Below are 24,644 nucleotides of genomic sequence, written 5' to 3' on the forward strand. Positions count from 1 at the left end.
TTTCTCCCAACTCACTTTTCCTTTGATAAACTCGAAATGGACAAAAGACCTCAATGTGAGGCAGGAATCTATCAAAATCCTAGAGGAGAACATAGGCAGTATCCTCTCCAACATCAGCCACAGCAACTTCTTTCAAGATATGTCTCCAAAGGCAAAGGAAACAAAAGCAAAAATGAACTTTTGGAACTTCATCAAGATCAAAAGCTTCTGCACAGCAAAGGAAACAGTCAACAAAACAAAGAGGCTACCCATAGAATGGGAGAAGATATTCTCAAATGACACTACAGACAAAGGGCTGATATCCAAGATCTATAAAGATCTCCTCAAACTCAACACACACAAAACAGATAATCACAACAAAAAAAAAATGGGCAGAAGACATAAACAGAAACTTCTCCAAAGAAAACATACAAATGGCTAACAGACACATGAAAAAATATTCATCATCATTAGCCATCAGGGAGATTCGACTCAAAACCACATTGAAATACCACCTTACACCAGTTAGAATGGCCAAAGTTAACAAGACAGGAAACAAGTGTTGGAGAGGAAGTGGAGAAAGGGAAACCCTCTTACACTGTTGTTGGGCATGCAAGTTGGTGCAGTCACTTTGGGAAACAGTGTGGAGACTCCTTAAGAAATTAAAAATAGTTACCCTATGGTCCTGCAATTACACTACTGGGAATTTACCCCAAAGATACAGACGTAGTGAAAAGAAGAGCCACCTGTACCCCAATGTTCATAACACCAATGGCCACAGTTGCCAACTGTGTAAAGAACCAAGATGCCCTTCAACAGACAAATGGATAAAGAAGATATGGTCTGCATATACAATGAAGCATTATGCCTCCATCAGAAAGGATGAATACCCAACTTTTGTATAAACATGGACGGAACTAGAAGAGATTATGCTAAGTGAAATAAGTCAAGCAGAGAGAGTCAATTATCATATGGTTTCACTTACTTGTGGAACACTGAAAATTCTAATCCCAATTTCTATATTATTCCCCTTAGGATGTATTTCCAGGTAAATTATTCTTTGTATTTTCATGTATCTTATACACATTTCCACTAAAATGGCCATGGCCAATATTACCAAAGAACTCTACCTTGTTAAATTCAGCAATCAATTATTTATCATCATTTTCCTTAAACTCTGCAGCTTTTAGAAAAGGTAAACACTGCCTTTTTTTTTTTTAATACTTTCTCTTGGCTTCTGAAATTTCAGTCGTTTGTTTTCTTCTTACAACTGGCTAATGGCTCTTGTTTCTTTTGTAGGTCACTCTTCCACAGCCTCCAGTATAAATGTTGGAATGCCTCAGAGTTCAATCTTCAGCTCTTTTCTTCTCTATTTTTTTTAACATTATCATTCATAATATTTAAATACCAAGTATAAGTGATAAATTTCATACTGTATCTCCTGTGTTGACCTCTCCCTGGGCTTCAGACCTGGATATTTTATTACCAGCTAAAATTTAAAAAGTTCCTCCAGTACTGTATTCACTGGTTCCTCAAGTATTCTATTCATAATCTCCTTCCTTCTCTAGTCTTGCCTGTCTAAGTCAGCGGCAACACTATCCACTATTAGCTTGGCCCCAAATCTAGGGGTCATATTTGGATGTTCCATTTCTCCTAATACATCTTAAATCTGACCACTGAACATTATCTCCACTGCCACACACCAGCCCTAGACACCATCCTCTTTCACTTGTAATGGCCTCCTAACTGTCTCCCTATTTCCATCTTGGCCCCTCTTGTCTATCTGTCTTGCCTCAAGTCTATCTGCCTTGCATAAAGTTAAATTATACCATACATTAAATCCTTGCATAAAACCCTCTAGTAGCTTCTAATTACATTTAGAATAAAAATCAAACTCATTAACCATGACCTACAAAACCCCAGTAATCTGGCCCCTGCCTCTCTCCTCAACCTCATTCATTCCACCAGTTCTCTCATTTGTTAAACCTGAACTTCATTAGACTTCCCTCTATTCTTTTCCTCTCTTCTTCCATATCTGCCCACCATAACTGGTTTTCATGTTTCTTCTTCCTGGCATGTTTTTTCCTGCTTATCATTGTATTCCTATCCTAACCACTCTTTTTAAAATACCTCATACTTCTACTCTGTTCACTCTCTAGCCACTTATCACTGTCTCCCCCCCTTTTTTGGTATAACATCACTCTCTGAAATGATATCTAATCATATATATGTTTCTTTATTTAATTCCTATAAAGCAGGACCTCTCTCTGGTCACTGCTATACCCCAGGGTCCAATACAGTGCCTGCAATACATATTGGAGGCATATATGTTTTCCCTTCTGCCCTATCTCACAATAGAGTATGAACTTCTTGAAATTACCTTCGGGATTTCTAGCACAATGCCTTGCACATAAGGGTTGTTAAAAACATTTATTAAATGAATAAATAAATGTGTAAATGAGTAAGTGAAAATAAAAAATGAGTAAATGAACTAGTGAATGAATGAACACACCAACATAGTTAAACTAAGGCTTGCTACACTAGCTTAATATTTTCACTTGTTCCTTGAAGGAAAAAAATTGAGACTTTATACTAGCACTATGTTATATAAGGCATATTTTATATTAAGTATCCCCAAGTCATCTTTGAATTATCTTTACACAGTTCTCACTCCACAGTGGGGATTCAATCATGTTCAACTAATCCTTTTGTTAATTTTTTTTTTGTTGTTAAATTTTGTTAATCTTTTGTTAATCTGCTGGAAGAATCTGAGTTAGAAAACCTTTGCTGGCATAGGAACAGAGAGATGTCTGGTCTGGGAGGTTGAAGTCTTGCCTTGGTTACTCTGGGGCCCAGAGGTGAGCAAACAGATAAATATCCTCCTTATAGAAAGCTGGGCTAGGCCCATGCCTGCCAGGGGTGTCATATCTTACAGTTTAACTGAAATTATCCATTTATGAGTCCCATGAGATAATCATATTTTTGCCATTTATTTTCCTCTGGTTGGTGCTCTTTAGTCAAAAGACCAACTATATGCAACCATTGTGGTGGTTCCACACCCATAAGAGAGGTTATCTAAGGAGATATAATTTGGAGAAAAAGAAAGAATTTGGCATCTAGGCCCATTTGTTGGATAGGGAAAAGCAGTGGAAACATATTGGAATCATTGCCAGGAAAACCCCATTTTCCATAATCAACAAGTTGACCAAGAGATTGGCTTGGGTTTACTAGAGCACTCTAATTTCACAAGAATTTGCTTCCTAATTAGTCTGAAGGGGAAGAGAGAGAGTTGTTTTCAGAGCCCCTGGCAAGTCTTTTGTCCACACCATGCCTGCTTATGAACTAGAGTGATTTCATCATTTTGTGGATTTTGCCCAAGTGGAAAAAGGCAGGGCTGAAAGGGGGAGAGCCTAGATGTGTGGATGTGAACAAGTTGCTAATTAGCAGATCCTTCAGTAGTCTTCTATCCTCACTGGAGCCAGTCCCATTCTTCCAGATCCAGTTCCAAAAGTCTTAGAGTTATCCTTGGCTCCTCTCTCTGATACTCCTCATCCTGTCCATCTGTAAATGCTGTCAGGTCTACCTTTCAAATACATCATAAATCCAACCACTTCTCACTAAGACAGCCACTGCTCAAGTCTAAGTCACCGTCCTGTCTTACCTAGATTATTGTAAAAGCTTTCTACACATTTTCTATGCTTTAGCAGCCAGAGTGACCTTTTTCAAACACAAGTCAGATCATGTCACTCTTCTTAAAACCCTCCAGTGGCTTGCATCCCACTCAGAATAAAAGCCGGCATCTTTACAATAGTCTATGAGGTTCTACCTGATCAGGCCCCTATACTCTCTTTGATCTCACCTCCTATTGGTCTCTTACTCATTCACTTCACTACCACCACTCTGCCCCCTTGTTGTTTTTCAAACACCTCAGCCATACTCCTACCTCAGGGCTTTTGCACTTGCTATTCATTTTTGCCTGACACCCTCTTCCCCAGATGTCAGTTAGGATCACTCCCTTATCTCCTTTATGTCTTTACTCAATGTCTTTGCTTCAGTGAGACCCTTCCTATTAGAGACAAATCCCAACTACCCTATTAATACTCCACATCCTCCATGTTTTATTTCTCTCCATCAGGAATATATATTTTATTTATTGTTTATATCTCCCAAGAGAATGTTAAATTTCCACAAAGGTACAGGTTTTGTCTGTTTTGTTTGACACTGTATCTTCACTACCTGGAAAACTTGAAACAGAAGAGGCACCCAATAACCATTTCTTGAATAAATAAATCCTCTGAGGACTGGATGGAATAATGTATGTAGTATATATGGCAAATGGTAGGTATTCAAAAATATTAATTTCTATCTTCACCCTCTCTTACATATATATTTTAAGATTTTATTTGAGAGAGAAAGAGAGAGAGAGAGAGGATGGGAGTGAAGAGGGAGAGAAGGGACAAGCAGACTCCCTGCTGAGCAGGGAGCCAGATGCAGGACTCAGTCCCAGGACTCTGAGATTATGACCGAGCTGAAGTCAGATCCTTTAATGACTGAGCCACCCAGGCACCGCCTCCTATACTGATATAATACAAGGTCTGCCATAGCTAATTGTTTGGAATGGCATATCACTATGGAAACACAAGTAATTCCCAAAGGAGTTTATCACAGGTGGGTGATTCATATGGTATTATTTATAGACTCAAAGGCCATCCAAAACATATCTGGATATGTCCTTTAGTCAAATTAAAGAAACACATGATGACTTTACATATAATCCAATCTGCGTGAGTGTAGCAGTGGCAAATAATAATCTGAAGTTCAGATATCTAGACTTTACTTTGAATGAGAGGAGAAAACTTATGGTCAAATCTCTTAGATATAAGATGGAAAAATACTTGAGTTCAAATCCTAGCCTATCCCTGATTAGCCATGTCCCTGGGCAGGAAAATTTCAGACTCTCAGAGCCTCAGATTTTTTAACCTAGAAAATGGGATATAATACTCCCCTTTGGCTGTTTTAGGCATTACAGAAATAGCACATGTGAAAAAATGTATTTCGGAATTTAGCTGTTGGAATAGAACAAAAGTTAATTTCCACTAATCAAAAGTTTGGTCCTGATCCTGTTTTCTTCCTTCAGCTGTAGACAACAAGTAAAGGGAAGCACGGTCACATGGAAGAGAGCTTGCCCTGTGGGTGTGCAGATTGTACCCTTTCTCTAGTACAAACAGCTGCCATATGTTGAAAGCTTACTCTTGGGCACCTGGTGGCTCAGTGGGTTAAAGCCTCTGCCTTTGGCTCAGGTCATGATCCCAGGGTCCTGGGATCTCTCTGCTCAGCGGGGAGCCTGCTCCCTCCTCTCTCTGCCTGTCTCTCTGCCTGCTTGTGAGCTCTGTCAAATAAATAAATAGTATCTTTAAAAAAAAAAAAGCTTACTCTTGGCCAGATGCTGATTCTCTTGATATCTTTAACAACTGTGGGAAATGTATATAGTTACCATTGTCTAGATGCAGAAACCAAGGGCTGGAATGATTAAGTCCCTTGACTAATATCACACAGCTAGTAATTGGCTGAGTCTGTCTCCTGACACTGTGCCCTGAGTTGTGTCCACTATAGTACACAGTGCTCAGTGGGAGACCTAGAACCATACAGAAGACTCACATGGGCTGTTCTGTCTGTCATTTGACTTATTTCCCTCACTAGATTGTAAGCACCCTCAAGTAGGATCACTGAATGATTCCTCCTTCTACTCAGAGCACCAACCACTGGACATAGGACAGGGTGTTTGGAAATTGTTTGTTGATTGACTGAATGAGCATGACCTGAATTATTTATCAGAAGATAGAGATTACTGAGCCCTAAAAATGGGCTCAGGACAAGCTTCTTCCATTGCACCAGAGCATCCAGGGCATCTGGAGCTCTGGCTAATCTGAAAGGCCTCTTTGACATGGTCTGGGGTCCATGTGACATGAACTTCTGTCACCTGCCCTCAAGCAGCTCAGGACTTAACAGCCCAGGGCCAGGCTAAGAACAGTGCAGAGATGATCACATCCCTGGTAAACCCAAAAGACCATTTAAATGTAAAAGCACCTATTTTAGCTCAGGGTCTGGACACGTGGTTTATATATGACACCAGTTATTCTGAACAACAATAACCATAAAAGCTAGCATCCATGCAACAAATTACAGTTTTCATAGTACCTTCACATCCATCTCTCCTAATTCTTGCAGTAACTGCAAGGTAGTTCTGATTCACCTCCCTCACATTTGACTGTACCAGGGCTCAGCATGAGTAAGGGTCTTGCCAAAAAATACACACAGGTAAAAACAGGAGCTTTGCTTATCCGGAGCCTGCTCTGGGCCATACACTCTGCTGAGCATATCACTTGCATCATCTCTTTTAATCTTCACAAGGGCCTTATGATGTAGGTAATATTGTGTTTCATATATTTCTTATAAGAAAAGTGAAGCTTAAATTCCACCATGTTGCACTGCTACTAAAATATGAGGGCAAGATTAACACTCAGACCAGGGGTTACTCTCTTGCCTACTCTGCTATGCTGCCCCGTGTGAGCCAGTGAGTGACAAAAGAAAGAACCCACCTTACAGATTATGACTTTATAAGTAAAAAAAGCTTGGAAATCCATGGATTAATCTATGGATAAAAGATAATAACCCTACTATTATCTATTATTATTCTAATCTACTAATCCACAGATTAAGTACTATACTCCTTGATTTTTTTTTTTTCCTTTCTTAGTTGATCTTCTATTTGGAAACTTCCTGAATACCACCTGGCCTTTAGTAACTCTGGAAGGAATTTCTATAAGTAATTTTTCTTAAAATAAATGCTAATTTCACCCCCCTCTAATTTGTTGTATCTCATGATAAACTCACCTTCCTGAATGCAGTTTTCATCATGCCACTCTTTAGTTCAAGACAATGAATGGTCCCTCACTTCCTGCTATACAAAATCTAGTTTCCTAACTTGTCTTTTCCTTACCCCACCTCAACATAATACCTACTTGTTTCTGACACATTCTTTCTCTATTAGTGAACTCCTCTTTTCCCCAAGAAGTCTCCTCCTGCCACCTCTGACACATGCACCCTCTCTCTGCTTCAAAGCAGTGGTTCTCAGGGACCAATGGCATTAAAAAGAAGCAAAGGTCTGGCAACCCGTAAATTGTTTCTGCCAAATATGGAACTTGAAGAAACAGTGGCTTTATAGTCTCATGGCTAGTTCACAAAAAAAGAGACTGAAGAAAAGTTTAAAAGTAAAGGAAAGATAATAGTATTAAAATTAAGTCACAAGGAAAAGACAGTTGGATACATATATATATTTATGTGTGTATAATGGAAATGAAATACAGTATAATCAGATTATACTTGTTCTGTAATATACACATACAACTGTACATTGATGTTAAATAGTATCCTTATTTTCTCTCCATTTTCAGACGGTTTAATGAATATATCTTCAGTAATCAACATCTGCCAGAACATCACCGTTTGGTCTCCACTTCACTTACATTCAGGATCAAGAGCATACTGAATACGTCTTGTATTATTTCTTAAGTTTTCTGTCCTCTCTCTTTAGCTAAATAAGCTCTTTGAGAGCAGAGACCACATCTTGTGCTTCCTTGGCATTCCCTACAGGACTTCCCTAGGCCAGGGCCACTCATGGAAGAGAATACAATATATGTGAGTTCGTATATAATCAAGACAATCTGAAATATTGCAGGCAATGCATTTTGGGGGACAATTACCTCTTGGGTGAAATAAGAACAACCCAATTCACCCAACATTAGCTCTCTGGAATGCAGCCCTTAAGCCTGACCTCTTAGTGACCTCCAGCTTCGCAGATCACCTGAAGCCTCCTTCACTTATCTTCCCGGTAAATCATTTCACTCACTGTTCCTACCCCCCTCTCAGGGAAAGCAAGAGAGAGGGTCCTAAAAGAGACACAAAGCAAAGCAAATACTTTAACCTCGGTAATCAGTGTGTGTTCTCTGTCAGAACCAGCAGGTAGATTTCCAGCAAGCCCGAGTCTGTGTCTCTGCATAGTGACAAAGACATTTAGAGAAAGAATAAGATACTGCATAAGGTTCCCGGCAATGTGTGGAAACCCACAAAATATTCTCACCCAATTAAACATTTAATGAGGCCATCTTGGAAAAGCTGTTGTCTTCAGTTGTAGTTAGCGTTTTCCCTCATCAAAGCCTTTATTTAGGGGTCATAATGCCTGGAAACATCTTGACCACTCGCCCTTTCCTTGTCTTCTTTGCGCTCTGATATTACATGTTTGGTTAATGGGCCATGTGTCTCAGAGCTCTCCTCAATTCTTGCCCCTCCCTCCTTCTTGCTGACCATCCAGGATCTCCAGAGCACTTAGCAAACATTATCTGATTTAACCCTTCGCAACAACTCAGTGCTCTAGGTTCTGTCACCCTCAAGTTGCAGATAAGTCAAGTGAGCCCCAGAGAACTGAAGTAACTGCCCAATGCAACACAGCGATGATGTAAATTCAAACCCTAGTCTGTCTGACTCCAAATGGAGTGTTCTTTTTATCTAGTCTACTATAGTGTCTCCAGGTGGCTAGTTATCTTCCAGGTATATAGAAGATGCTTGTCTGAAATGAAACATGCAAATAACCCTCATCCCTTAGCTAACAGCCAATGTAAAGCCAAGCAAAATTAGTGGACCCACCACTAATGCTCCATGAGAATCAGTTGCCTTTAAAACTGGTTTACACAGGAACTGGCTCAGACTGATTGGGAAGCTAAATTACACACAGCAATAAAGCAATTCAGTTATGGCTTCAGTTAAGCCAGATCTAGGTGGTCTCTTATTCTATCAACCTTAGAGGAAAGTGGTTATGCAAATTAGAAAAAAGACTATGGATTAAAAAAGTACACAGCTTTGCAGCCGACCCATGGCTAGAGCTTAATTTAACCCAACTGACATTCATTTACAGTCCCTCACATAGAACTGCCTATATTTTGGCCCCTTCTATCTCTTAGATGCCATTATTGACACTATACTGATCCCCGTTAAAATAACAGCTATTTGATGGTCTGCAAAGGTAGAAGGTCTAAGAAAACCAGGACAAGCTTGCATCCATTGGTAGACTCATGAGAGGGTCCAAAAGTTACATGTGTCCAGTGGAAATGGTCTGTACAGTTGTCCTCCATAAAATATTTTTTTCCAGTGTATAGTGAGTCAGGAAGCAGCTTCTGAACTGAGGAGAAACAGGTCTACCTGGGGACTTACAGTTTGGTTGTTCTTGCATCTTTTATTCAGAGAGCAAACTGACTCATGTTTCCTCCCACATAAATTGCCTTTGTTCTCCTTCTTTGAGGAGGCCTGAATCTGTCAGATAATGAGATCTGAAATGTCTCACTGTTCCCCACGAAAGGCACGAAGGACAGCAACATTCCCAAAGATGTTGTTTCTTGCACTAGGAAATAAGCTGGGAATTTACAAACTACTCAGTGGAAATGGTCTCAATGGTAGAGTTTAAATAGATAGCCACTGTGACTTTTTTTTTTTTTTAACACTGTTTCTTCCTATTATTTCTGTGAGTAAGCACCATACATGACCAGCTGCCATGACATTTACAGATTCTCCCACATCATTGACAGAATTTCCTCCTCAAAGTGAGAAGCAATGTGGTCCAGGAAGAAGAATTCCAGGAGTGTTCATGAAAGGAAAGTTGCTACTGCCTAAGAGATGAAGGAAAATGATTCGGAACGGCAAAAAAGCAAAGGGGGGTGTTGGTTGGGGCTAAGAGCAAGTCACAACTCAATTCTCCAATGGTTGCATGACCTTGGGCAAATGACTTGACCTCTCTGGAGCTCAGTTTTGAATCCCATTCCATAAAAATGAATAGGATAATACATATGGAAAAACATTTGTGTGAGCTATATCCATATATTTTTAGAATATAATAAAAATTCAGCAACTCAAACATATCAACCCATTTGACCTAAGTACACCGCTATATCAAACACAGAGTTTATGCCAAGGATATGCTACATTAGCAGAAAAACAGTTGCTTTTGCCTCAGAAGCTTCTGGTTAAGAAATAGTTGGAAGGGAGCAGGTGGCATAATTAACATGATATTGGCAGACCAGTTCAGAAGATGACGCTCAGCTACAGTTAACAATACTGCATTGTATATTTGAAAGTTGCTAGGCAAGTAGATTTCAAAAGTCCTCACCAGAAAAAAAAAGAAAGAAAATCTGTAACTATGTGAGATGATAGATGTTAACTAAACTCACAGTAGAGATCATTTTACAATACACACATGTATTAAATCATTAGGTTGTACACCTAAACTAATAGAATGTTATAGGTCAATTATATCTCAATAAAACTAAAAAAAGGTTATAACACTCAGAGTTTCCTTTCTTAACTGGCTTGATTCTATTCTGATGAGGGGAGGAAATATCATGTGTGATGTATTTTTATCCTGTAAGACAGCAAACAAGAGGGTGGTGTTTACACTATAGGCAATTGATTTCCTATGGTATCTTATTTTGTCTTCTCCCACATTTTGACAGTAACAAATGCCTTTTTTTGTTTACTTGTTTTGTCATCTCTCTGGAACAAGAGGATATTATACTAGCATGTTAAAAGGGACCTCATTTTGTGGGGTGCTTACATGCTTGTACTCTATAAAGTGCTAATTACCATGAGCATAAACTGCTAATCAAATAATTTTAATCCATTTCTAGGGGGCACAGAAAAATGGAAGTAACAGGAAGTAACAGGAACAGTAGATGAGAGCAACTACTATATCAATGTAGAAGTTCTGCATATATGTTAATATTACCACAGCGCTAAAGCAAAGTAAAAAGTGGATGGATCCCTGAACTCTATTTATCTCCAGCAAAGAAACAGATTTTACATGAGGACAGGGCAACTTGCCCATGAACCCTGGGGTTATTACCTAGGAGCTTACCTCTGCCACTTCCTAGGGGACTTTGCAAATTCAAAAGGTATTCTCATAACAACTTATTTATCTTTACAACAATCTGGAAAGAAGGCAATTCAATTTAAAGTGCTGAAAATGGAGTCACAGGGAAGTTGCCACTTGTTCACCTTCACCTAGTCAACAAGTGACATTCCCAAGACTAGCTTTCTAGTTCTATCTCAGCCCATTCCCACACTGGAAGTCCAAAGGAAACAAAACATCCAACGGTTGCCTATATAAAGAATTCAGGGACTGCTCTGTTGGGTAATTAAGTAGCAAATACTAATGAAGAGCTTCCTGGATACCATATTTAGGAAAGAGGAGATCTGCTATGGAAAAAAATATGTAGAAACTCTATAAAAGTGGAGTTATATGAACTATATGGAGTTATAAAAACTATATGGAGTTATAAATCTACATCCCAATCCAGCTTTCCAATCCTGCTGCTAAGAATCTTATGATAAAGTTGCTACCTTCCTGATTTTAACTTTTTCTCAATTCTTCAAATCACAGTTCTAGCTAGAAAAGAAAAGAAAAAAACTTTTCAAGTTTTAGAAGTGGGGTAGCATTAAATACAGACTCATGCATTTGAACAAAATTAATTTAAATAATGTTTACAGTGTTGAGTGGATAGAATTCTAACATTTTGCTTGGTGCTATCATTTTAAGGTAGAAGGGGGGGGAAAGGCAAAAATAGTACAGACAGACATAGTTTAATAAATCCTACAACTAATAACGAAACTCAAGCCCAGCATGCTTCACCATTAAATAAGATAGGTAACTAATTTGATACAATGGCTGAAAACTATGACAAATTGAGTATACTGGAGATAAAATTCTGAGACTCTTGACACATGCCTCTGTTCTTCCAAGATGGCTAGAAGACCCACTCTGGGCCAAGTGACTAGGTGGAACAATGAAGAACACATCACTGCCCAATGTAGGAGACAAGACACAATACACATTTATAGACATGGAAATTAGACATTGAATTCTATAACCAGAATGGTTCTAAAAAACCAAGAAACTCAGTTCCCACCTTTTTGAAGAGAAAAATATGAGACCTACAGTGGATAAGTGCCTCACTCAATGACTCCCAGCTCCTAAGAAGCAGAAATGAAATTAGAAGCTGAACATCCAGATTCCCAGTGAATACCTTGTATACTAAACCATGTATCGTATTTTCTTTTTACAATTATCTCCATTCTTGGAGTCTTATAGAATGAGTATATGAGTATGTATTGCTTTCACAATCAGAATAAAATTTCCAACGAAGGAAAGCTATATTGTAGGAAGCACAAAGAAGGTGGTGGACACCTTAGGTTGAGGAATGTTTAGAAAGGAGATGAGTTTGGATGAAGGGAGTAGAGAGGGGAGAGATGATGACGGAGATGGCATTTGAGGTGAAGAAAAGGCAGAGTGGAGTGAGTGGTGGGAACACAGTGGACCAAAGACAACAAGACCAGAGTATATAGAATGTATAAGGGACCTTTTCAGAAGACTGTGGATTGGTGGTCTTTGAGGAATGACTCATTCCCCTTTGTCTGGTATTTACTACTTTGGTGAATGCATAATACTCTGGAAGGAAGGGAGGAAGGATGTGATGAAGGGAAGGAGGGAGAGAGGAAGAGAGGGAGAAAGCAAATGGAAAAAATATGAGTTTAAGGGAAGTTGAAAACACATTGTGGTGATTTTGCACTGTCAATTCTTGGCATTTGAACTTAATTTATGAAATTACATGTGGTCACTAAAGACTTTTGATCAGGGAAACCACTTGATTTCAGATATATTTTAGAAAGAGCATTAAGGCAGCAATAAAAAAAAAAAAGATGAATTAGAAGATGGAAGGACTGGAAATATGGAGGTTTGAGATTTCCTAAACTCCACATGTGATTTCTTATCTCTTTAATTTTGATATTTTGGCTAACGTTTCCAGGGCAGAATCAGTAAATTTTTGAATACAGGTGCTCAAAAGATATCTTCAGTTGAAAAAAATGTTTTATAAGCCTTGAGTTTGCAAAATATATTAGAATTAGCTTAACTGATTATATTCAAATCTGAATCAAAATTGTGAGTTTAAAAGTTACAGTTTATTTTAACAAAAAAGTTAAAATAAAAATGCCAAATTCTAAACAATAAAAATCTCAAAGTCTTTTATGATAAAAACAATGCTGAAATATTTTAAAAGCCCTCAGTATGTTATTATTAAAATATAGAGTTCATGTAATTAACACACACACATACACAAAGTCTTCCTGCATAGAATTCTAAAAAACATTTTCCAACCAAACTAATGGATGTAAAGAACTAATAGCAGACAGGTTCTCACTCCAGTCAGTGACCTGCATTTCTCCTCTCTCATCTTTCAGATACCATAGTTCACATGGAATGAGGTCTTCAGAGACAAAATCCTCATAAAGCCAAGCCTACAAATGACCAATGGAGTGTGGAATTACATAATTCCTAGTCTCTGCTTCAGTTAACAACAGGGGAAATGGTGTGCAATATGTAGAGATGAAACCCCGGGCTCTTGGAAGCTAGGCTGTAAAGCTCTAACGTTGAGGAAAAGAATAAGAGATGGCCTGAATTGGGGATGGTAAATAAGGTAGAGCAAAATCTCATGAAATAATTAAGTAACAGAAAAGGAATGAGCAGACAAAAGCAAACCAGTGAGAGACAGATCTATAGAAATTACCAAATCAACCATGTGGCCTTTAGAATGGAGGGATCATTCATGTGTTGCAAAAGATTAAGAGAATCTGCAAGAGCCTTAAAACCTTACTTCACTGGAAAGAAAATTCAAAGCTGCACACTAATTCAACCAGCACACCAACAAATATCCGGTGACACTACCAGGAGTTCAAAGATGCTCTTTGCCTAGAGTCTAGTGCATTTGGAAAAAATGGCTTAGTATTCTTTAGGAAAAAGATATATAATAGCAGCCTTATAAAAATAAAGAGGAAAGTTGGGGGTGAAAGACAGTGGGAAAGACACACCTGAACTACTACCACAAGTCATGGGAGCATACATCACCCAGTGTAATGAATGATGATTTCATACCATCCTATGGAACTCTTCAATCAGTCGACTCTTTAAGACCATCAGAGAATTTTTGCATGTGGCATTCTGTAACAGGATATTTCTCATCTCCCCCCCCCCACCTTTTTAAAAATTGTTTTCTCCTATTGGCATTAGAATTTTATTGAGAAATTCTGCTCCATGCCTCATTATACCACAGAAGAAAGGACACTGTTCACCTCAGAACAATACACCTTCTTTCCATGTGCCTGACCTAGACTCCTAGAACTTGCAGAGTCATGCACCAGGTTTTGCCTCAACCACTGAGATACACAACCAAAATGGAATAAAAGAAAGTGAAATATACACATATGTACATGGACAGAGAAGTAGTGTAAAAATTCATTTGTGAAACTAAAGGACTTTGAGTCTTCTTGTTTTAAGGATTCTGCAAGTATCTCTTGAGGAAAAGAAATCACATTAAAATTCATCTGCCAAATCAAGGGACTCATTATTTTGGAACACAATGAATATAATCAGTGAGGCTGGAGTTCAGACTTAAGAAAGAGAAAGGACAGGTACATTCCTAATATCAGGAGTAGGCAAGCAATACCTCAGCAAAACAAAACAAAAAAAGAAAGGAGAAAAATAACAAGAAACCGTGGTGACTGCAACTAGAAAAGGCCACCCATGATGACACATCTGGAGGGGAGAAAGCAGATGATGTGAATAAAAAGTTTAGTCAAGATGATGCTACATGAGCAGTGAGATTGGGTTGAAAAGGATTTATTGTTAGAATATTAGGAAAATCCAGGAATCTCCACAAATTTTTGTTTGTGGTCAAGGCCATTGCTGTGTGTGGTGAAGATTAGACTTCCCCTCAAGATTTTTTCAGAGCTGCCCCTCAGTAGAAAACATGGGGTAACAAACTCATCATTACGATGACCTTTCTCTGGGAGCAGATGGGGCATGTGAAAGGTGCAGAGGGTGAGGATTCTATCCTCGGTTTTCTCCCCAGCCCTCTCAGTTCAGTCATCAACAGGCAGAGACATGTCACATTCGGGAAATGCACTGAGGTTAAATAGCCTGCTACCATCTGTCCCCCATTAGGAACAATTGTTGGGGTGGAGCAACACTGAAAGCATTTCCCTAGGCTGGGCAGTGAATCCACCCCTCTGGTGTGGCTCATAGCTACTCTCCCTTCTGTGTCAATGTCCTCACTCAAGGTCCTTTCCGACTGACGTTCTTCAAGGAAGGACTCCACCATCTCACAGGTGACAATAAACCAGGAGAGAAACCAGGCATCCTGCTAAAGAGCGATAAAGGTATTTTTCCCAAAGACATATTTAGACTATGAACAAAAAAGCCACCCACTCTGGCACACTGCCAGGTGTTCAGTGCTAGGCCGATGACTCATGTAACGATTCAGACAGGAGGCAGTCTGGGGCCTCAGCCACACAGCCCATGAACAACCAGCTGACTGCTCCCCTCTCCTTTGAAAGGCCCTTCTTGCATACTTACCCTCTGGAGCCCAGTATTACCAGTCCTTCAGAGCCTAGCTCAAGGGCTGCTTCCTGCAGGAAGCCATCATAGCTTTACACAGCTGGGTGGTATTTTCCTCTCCTCTTCATTCCTGTGACCTATCGTCCAGCAACCTGTGCAGTATCTTCATGAAACCCAGGAGTGTTTAACGCTTGGATCTGGAGCCAAAGTGGGTTTATAACCTTACCTACATATTGCAGCTTTATTCTTTTAAAATGGGATAATACAAATCTACCTTGCCGGGCTGTTGGGAAGACAAAGTGAAGTAAGCTTTGTAAAGTGTCTAGAACATGGTAAGAGCTACAAAGGTGCTTATACCCACAGTTCCTATCACTAGTGTAATACTAAGTACCTACTAAGTACTAATACTAAGTACCTATACTTATGAACCACTTCGAATACACAGTTGCTCCTTGAGGACAGTATTTGTCTTTCTGTCCCACGCAAAGTATAACACAGTGCTTAGAATGTGATGACATGAGTAAATAATGAATATAATCATCATCTTTTTTTATTTTTAAATGTTTGTATTTTTAAGGGTTGAGGTCTTGGGCAGCAGATGAGACCTGGCAATGGGGGATGAGAGAACTGACTGTTCTCTAGCCTGGCCTCTACCGAAGCAGCCAGGCATTCAAGGAATAGATTTAAATGAATGGGCCAGATTCAGATAAATGTCTCCTTCAAGGGAGTTTAATCCATTAAAAATAAAGTAGCAGTGAGAAGCCCCTAGAAAGAGAGACTCAATGGAGCACAGAGCTAAGCTATTTTGGACTATCTACTTAAGGTCTACACAATAGTATGAGCACAGTTTGTAGGGCCCAAGGAACCAGTAATAACCAGAGCAATGTGACAAAGCAGACTGAAGTTTGTGGTCAGAAAGATATGGATGAAAATCCTATCTCTACATGTGACTAGTTATGTGGCCGTGAGCCAGTATGTAAGCTTATCTGTAAAATGGGAATAATCACACCCAATGTACAGGATTGGTGGAAGGATTGGCGATAAATAGCCAGTTGAGCACTGGACCCACAGCAGAAGTTCAACAGTTAGCGTTTACTTTTGTTATTGCTACGCTTGACAGACTAGAGAATGGCCTGTGAGCCTAAGATCTGATTCCAAGTCCAGTGGGCCTGCAATAAGCTGGGATGATGTCAGATAGGCCAAGGATGGACTCAGTGACTAGTGCTGGCAAGGGTAGGGAAAGCAAAGGCAGTGCCTTCACTCGGCCCTTCCATCTTAACATTTTTGCATACAAATTGACCATACAAATATTCTTTGATCCATTCCCCAAGAATAGCTCCACCTTCATTACTGGAATCACCCAACCAGAAAGCATAATCCTGTGGGGCTTCCTTTGAAGGCAAATTAAGCTGGAGGCTGGGGCAAGGATAGGATGGAAAAAGGAAAGCCCATAAAAGAGTACAGAGATATTTGGGAGAATGAGAGAACCCTTGAGTTGATGTGATACAATTCCACAACAGCTTGCTGAAAAATGAGAAAATCATTCAGTACATTTTGCCAAACAGCTGCTTTGATTGATTTTTTTTAAAAGCCTGAACCAACTAAGTAGTCCAGTTGTCAGAACTGTATAGCTGAAGCCATAGACAGTGTTCCTCTAAGAAATAATGGATGGCTTGAAGCAAGCACTTCTAATAGACCAAAGAATGGCTTAAGAATTTTAAAAGGAAAGATGGAGGAAATGAAAAATAAGAAGATTTTCCAGAGCTATTTCTACATGTATTACTGGAGGAACCCCAAGTTCTTTTGAGATTCACAGTCACAAAAAGAAGGGGCCCAAAGAACACAAGTGTTGTCTGTCAATCAGGTTACACAGAGTTGGGGCGATTTAGAGATTCTCAGAGCCAGTAACCTAAAGATACTATTCTTTTGTTTCAGGTTTTAGAAGTTGAAGGGCTTCTGGGCTTTTTCTCTCTTCGTTTTCTTCTAAAACATGGGGTCATGATAGAAATTAGTTGAAGACAGAAGGGGCAGTTCATTGCTGCCCCTTGGTTTTTTTTCTTTCTTCTAAGTTACTTGTGAGTCTTCACCTGTATGATAAAATACACCCTCATTTTGAACTAGTCTCCAAGAACAGAAACAGTAAAAGGAGGGCTAGAAGGGAGGACAAACCTTTAGGGGCCAGAAGGTCAACGAGAGCCATGGACCAAATTAGAGCTGTCTCCTCATTCATCTGCCAGACCCTGAGGCCTTCACATGTTCTACCTTCATATAACTGGATATCCCAAGGACAATTTAAAAATATATAAATTTTACTTTTATTAAAGCAATTCATGTTCACATTTTAAAAATCAAATACCACTACAAGGTCTATAATGAAAAACTGTATTCCCCTGGCCCACCCCACAGTCTGGCCCCAGGCAACAACCTGAAATGCTTTAGTTGTTTCTACTGATTCTATCTCCACACCTTTCATAATATACTTACAGTGCTCTTTTTCTTGATTTGTCTTTTGAAGGTATTATTTATTAATTTCCTGGCATTTTCATTGATGAGCTAGCTCTCTTGTATCACCCCACTTCTTCTATCCTCACAATGGAGATATTGCTTCAGCGTTCTATTTGGGGATAATGAATCACCCCAAAATTGGTGGTGTAAGGAAATAATGATTTATTACTCGTGCTTCTCTGTATTTGCTGGGTGGTGCTTCTGGGGGGTCTTACTTGGCTTCACTCGTGTGTCTGCATTCAGCAGGGGCCTGACTGGGAGCTGGAGATAGTCAGGGCTTCCATCAGAGTTCTTAGTTCTTCTCCACATATCTCACTTGGACTTTCTGAGAGCATGGGAGCTGCAAGGCAGCCTCCTAAAAGGAAGCACTCCAAAATATTGCAAATGGAAGCTAGAAGGTCCCTTTAAGTCCAGCCCCCCAAAGCTCCAGCATCACTTGTACCACATTACATTAGTTAACACAGGTGACAGGGAAAGCCTACACTCTAGGGGAGGCAAGATTATCTCCAACTCTTCAAGCCACGTCTCAAAATGCAATGCAAAAGGCATGCATGCTTGATTGGCTTGATCAGTGGAGCATGTGACTCTTGATCTCGTGGTTGTGAGTTTGAGTCCCACATTACATGTAGAGATTACTTAAAAATAAAACTTATTTTTTTTAAAGGCATGCAGAATGGGTGCTATTTGGACATAATTTATCACTACTATATCTAAATTCATTTAATTAGTATCAGAACTTAAGTTATTGTTTAAAGAGTTTACATAGTAGAGCCAAGTTTAACAGGTATAGTTCCATTTTTTCACAACATATTTATTCTTCCTAGAATAGGAAGGAAACTTTCGGCATGAGTAACTAATGTACCTATCCTTGGTTCTTCCATCAGATTGATCACCTGTGCACTTTTCTTTTTTTTTTTTTTTTTAATATTTTATTTATTTATTTGACAGACAGAGGTCACAAGTAGGCAGAGAGGCAAGCATAAAGAGAGGAAGGGAAGCAGGCTCTCCGTTGAGCAAAGAGCCCAACTCGGGGCTCGATCCCAGGACCCTGGGATCATGTCCTGAGCCGAAGGCAGAGGCTTTAACCCACTGAGCCACCCATGTGCCCCATCCTGTCCATTTTTCAAATAGATCAGACTGTCAGGAGAACTTCTTTCCCGGAGATCTCTATTCTCCATCCTCCTGCTACAATCTGAGCTGGCTTCTCTCTAGATGTCCTTTGTACCTGTCATCTTGTGACTCTGCTTCACCACTTATCTGTGTTGGGTTCCTCTTTCTTGAAAGTTTCTTTCTTTTTTTTTCCTTTTTCTTCAAACTCCTTTATTTTGCACATCTCCAAGAGCTTGCTAATAAAGGTAGGGGAGGAATAAACATTCTGCATCCTTCTTTTCAAAGCATCTTTAATCTTCAAAATAAGAAATCTCCAGGGACATCAGGCACACAAAATTGGAATTACGACTTTATAACAGTAAGTTTTCACAATGCTGGAAAAAAGTGGGGACAATTTCGTGAGGTCAGCATAACTGCACAAGAAGCTCTAATGAGTGCAGTTTTAAAGGATATGAATAAAAGAGATAAACAATGAAGGTGACCAACTGATCATAAAAAAATAATTAGATTTATATGATTCTTAGAATAAGTATGAAGGACAACCAAAAGGGCTTACTTAGGTTTGTAAAATGCAAGAAGGAAGTACTGGAACTAATGGCAGAAAATTTTATATGAAAATAAATGATGGTATAATTTTTAATGAAAACTGAACTTCACAATCCATATTTTGTTCCTGTGAAGGAGAATATTTTCAACTCTGACAAGGGCAGAAAAAACATGGATTTGTGAAGACACTGTCATGGTTCACTGATAGATTCTTCTCTCCTTCTGGATACATTAGAAGATTGTAAATCCTACTCTTTACAGTTTGGTTTGGCCATGTAATTTGCTTTGGCCATGACATGTTGACAGAAGTGATATGTATCATTTTGAGTTTGAAAGAGTTAATTGTCTGTGCATGGATTTCCATCCTGATCTCCCAGTCAGTGCAAACCTATTTTGATACATAAGTACAAAAGTGAAATTACTGATGTTGTTTGTTACTGCAGCATAACTTAGACTAATTCAACTAAAACAAGAAAACTGAAGTAAAAAACAGGTGAAGTCATCACAGAACACATGAGGTGTTTCTTGGTCTAGAAAAGTTATATTTTAGACAATTAATATATATTCATTAAAAACATTATCTTTAGACTCAGAGGTCTGCCTCTGAAACCTGGCTCTACTACTTAACCAAATGGGTGACCCTGGGCATATATGTAGTTATTTTAGTCTTGGCTTCCTGATTTATAAATTTCAATTATTCATGCTTACTTCATAGATTTGGGTGGAATTAAATAAGATAATTTAGGTCAGGTGTCTATGCAGTGTTTATACATTGCAACTTTAAAAAAAAATACTTGTGGTTAAGAGCATTTCCATAATGATTCATTAAAATTCTGCTAGAAATTTTATGAGAATTAAGATATAAAATACTGTCTTGATTCAGTAAAAGGAGTATGCTACAAAAATATACAATGCACTTAATGTCTATCCTGAGTAGCTTTCTTAGACAAATGGTAAGATTTAATATTTTAATTTGTGAACACTAAGAGAGGGAAGGAAGATGAAAGAAATAATAGGTTCATAAAACATAAGACATACCTTAAGCTTTACTTTTTTAAAATGGGATTATCAGAATTTGGGGAAAAATGATCAGATTTGGGGGCAACTATAGATACAGTGTATTTAATCACAACAAAACATTTCACAATGTTTTCTTTTATTAACTGCAGATAAAAGTATAGAAACAAGGATATCGTAATAATATAGTCTAGTGGATTTATAACAGAAAGGACCAATACTACTATATGTCAAAGGAGGCAAGACACAGGACTCTGTCTAGGTCTTATACATTGTTCATTCATTCATTAATTCATTCAGAAGTTATTTATTGAACACCTACTATGTAACAGGTATATTACTAGATACCAGGGGTACAGCAAGGAGCAAACCAACTTTTCTTAATTTTTAAAAACTGAGGACTTAGATGAAAGCATAGAATGTTGAGCCAAATCCTCTTTGACCCAAAAAGCAGCGAGAGAGTACATGTTGAAAAGAATGATCCAAATTCCAAATAACAGATGACAGCAATAGATTGACTCTAACATTTAGTTGTGTTTCTCTTGAGAATTTATTTCATCTCTTTGAGACTCAACTTCCTTGTAGATAAAATGGAGACAATGACATCTGCTATTTGACTTGTTTTGAGTGTTGAAGATAATGTAAGAATATAGCACAGTGCTTGGAATATACTAGATGCTCAAAATATAATAACTTTTATTACTATGGGAATTACTTTACTTCAGAGAGTCATTTTTCATGCATGCAAAGATTCTCAGAATGTACCAGAAGGCCAAGAGAGGTAAAGTGAATGGCTCAAGGTCAAATAATGAGAAACTGACAGGATCGGAACTTACACACATCGTTCCCTATTTCAAGTAAAATTTTAACATTCGATCTGGTAGTGACCAATATTTGACATTGAAACTCCTGCCATATAGAATGCAGTTTTATTTAGACACTTCAAGATACAATAACATGACAGTACAGGGAAGTCTTTTGGAGCTCAAGAAATCCTTTACAGCCACATAGGAATTCCTGCTTCTGCCATTTTAGGCTAATTACAATCATTATGAACCAATTTTATTTTTTAAGTTTGGTGATACTCCTTTCATCAAATAATTGTTCTACCCTATCAAGAAAGTCCTTCTCTGTAACTGAATATAGGTTAGATGAATAAGGGCAGTTGGTATAGCATAAGCAGCCTTTCTCTTGGCAATCAAAAGGGTGAATAGGCTAGATGAAGTGAAAGAAAATAAGACTGAGCATTTGTTCTGTGGTAAGTCATAGAAATAGTATCTCACATGACCCTCAAAGCAGCCCAATGATGAAAGTATTGAGTGTCCTCATTTCTATAGTGAGGAAATAGGCTCAGAGGGGTTAAGTGACTTTTCAAGTCATACAACTGGTAAATACCAGAAAGAAGACTCAAATCCAGGTCTTTGTGATTCCATTTCCCATGCTCTTTCTCCTCCACCACATTGCCTCTGGCATGTTTTTCTCTCTCCTGAGCCACAGAGTCCTTAGCATTACCTCAAAACTGCTTACTTAGGTATGTCATACTTGGCTAATTCCACCCCCCAGAGAACAGCCATTTTCTTTGTTATGTCACTATTACAACAGCACAAAGTTTAGGAAATAGATTTTTAAGCTCCTAAAATCTCACCACCTTAACAATACTATTTTAATTGTGTTTACACACATTCATACTTTTAGTTTAGTTTAGTTTTTATGGTGGGAACTACAAGCCACTAGGTATAGCTGCCAGGGTGCAAAGAACCTCTCAGTTTTGGGGTCACAGAGACCCACAAGCTAACTCCATGCAGCCCATAACAGGAGTGATCCTTCTAAAACAACCAACTCCAGGGGTGCCTGGGTGGCTCAGTGGGTTAAAGCCTCTGCCTTCAGCTCGGGTCATGATCCCAGGGTCCTGGAATCGAGCCCCATATCGGGCTCTCTGCTCAGTGGGGAGCCTGCTTCCTCCTCTCTCTCTGCCTGCCTCTCTGCCTACTTGTGATCTCTGTCTGTCAGATAAATAAATAAAATCTTTTAAAAATAAAAAATTTAAAAAAAATGAAACAACAAACTCTGGAGAAAGCATGATGCCATATATTTTTAGGTAATTGTAATCATATGTTACATATAATTTTGTATTATTTATTTATTCACTCAATACATGCATATTTGCTGAATGTCTGCTATTGTCCAAACACCAACCTAGCAGTGACTATAAGCGAAGAACAACAAAGTTCCCAATCTCATGGAGATTACATGTGCTGGAGGAGACAGATAACAACAACATAAATAAGTAAACTATATTGTATGTTAGAGGATAAGTGCTAAATATAGGAGAAAGAAAACAGACAAATGGGGTAGACACTTGGGTGAGGATTATAGGTACAAATGAAATTTTAGATAGATTCCAGGAAACATCTGGCTGAAAGGTTAACAACTAAAACAAGACCTAAAGGGAGAGTGTGGCAGCTGTGGCTATCTGTGATGTGGCAGGTAGAATTCTAAGAGGACCCCGGGACCCTACTTGCCCCTTAGTTTGATTTCTATGATTATGTTAAGTTACATGACAAAAGGGATTTGCTAACATTAACCTTAAAATAGGGAGATTATGCATGTGGACCTAACCTAATCACACAAACCGCATAAAAGCAATGAGTTTTCTCCAGCTGGTAGCAAAAGAGAAAATCAGATTTAAAGTGTGAGAAGAACATAAGGGAGGGTCTCCAACATTGAGGTAGAAGGAGCCACAGGAAAGGATCTGAGGAAAGTTTCTAGGAGATGAGAGTGAAGCCCCGCCCACAGCCAACAAGAATATGGCAACCCCCATCATACAACTGCCAAGAACTAAATTCTGCCAACAACTTAAATAAGCCTGGAAGCACATTCTTTCAAGAGTCCCCAGATAAGAGTCCAGCTGGCCTTCACTCTGATTTCCGCGTGTATGGAGCCAACTGAGCCACGCATAGACAAGTGAGGACCAAGAAGTAAGGGCATTGTCTCACGTTTGTATTCCTAATGATAATGATATTTTCATTAGCTACACAATAGTCTCGTGTGTGCCACAATTTACCTAAGACCTTCCCCTCTGATTAATTCTATTGCTCAAGTCTTTTATTAGATACTACTGCAAGAAATACCTTCATGCATATAGCATTTTCCCTTAGTTTGCTAATTTGTTGTTCCAATGATTATTATTTTATAATAGTATATGAGGCCCAATTTCTTGGACCCTTGCAAGCATTGCATATTATCATTTTTAAAAATTTTTTCTACTTTTTTTTTTAAGATTTTATTTATTTATTTGACAGAGAGAGATCACAAGCAGGCAGAGAGGCAGGCAGAGAGAGAGAGAGGGAAAAATTTTTCCTATTTTAATAAGTAAAAAAGTAGCAACAACTAAAGAACTTTTCCATGAATACTTACAAGAATGACGATTTCTCCCAATTTGTTTCTTCATAGCATTTCTATTTGCTGATTTTTGAAAGAAGTAGGGTTCTTTATTGAGATACTGACAGGGGAAGCAATCCATTCAAAGAAGTATCAGACTTGATTTGGATCATAACTTGTTCTTCTTTAATCTCTTGGTGTTTGGGGTTCTTCACCTAGGAAATAAAGATGGAGTCTGACATCATATCAGAACAATATTTATAAAGCATTTATGGAAGTGCCTCCTTGCATTTCTTCCTTTGACCTACATCCACATATTTTCTTTTAAAACAACAACAACAAAAAAAGTGTTGTATAGTGTAAAGAACTCTATTGGACTAAGTAGTCCTCAAACATCTTATTGGCATGCTGTGCAACCTTTAGTAAGTCTTTCAAGTCTTTGTGGCTTAGTTTCTGCATCAATACAATAAGAAACCTGAAATAATGCTTTGGTCAAGTCTTGCATACTGTGTCTGTGAGCATACATAATATGTCCTACCAAGTCAGACATGCGATCTGGTAAATGCCATCTTCTGCCCAGATAAAAGGGCATTTGACCCCAAATTATTTGTTT

The 24,644-nt window shown here is 38.6% G+C and overlaps 1 long non-coding RNA gene across 3 annotated transcripts in view; it reads right to left on the reverse strand.

The window, feature by feature from the left end:
• The window catches only part of LOC116570288, a 432,758-nt gene that overhangs the window by 25,770 nt on the left and 382,344 nt on the right, over positions 1-24,644 (reverse strand). The window contains exons 5-6 of one of the 3 annotated variants that reach the window (XR_004277369.1): positions 24,068-24,246; positions 17,433-17,443 (exon numbers count right to left, since the gene is read on the reverse strand). This is a non-coding gene — a long non-coding RNA (uncharacterized LOC116570288). Of the gene's footprint in view, positions 1-17,432; positions 17,444-19,238; positions 19,462-24,067; positions 24,247-24,644 lie in introns of those variants that run through there. The other 2 variants (XR_004277368.1, XR_004277370.1) reach the window with 2 other exon arrangements.

Source organism: Mustela erminea, chromosome 12 (assembly GCF_009829155.1).
Source record: "Mustela erminea isolate mMusErm1 chromosome 12, mMusErm1.Pri, whole genome shotgun sequence".
In the NCBI taxonomy this organism is placed as follows: domain Eukaryota; kingdom Metazoa; phylum Chordata; class Mammalia; order Carnivora; family Mustelidae; genus Mustela; species Mustela erminea.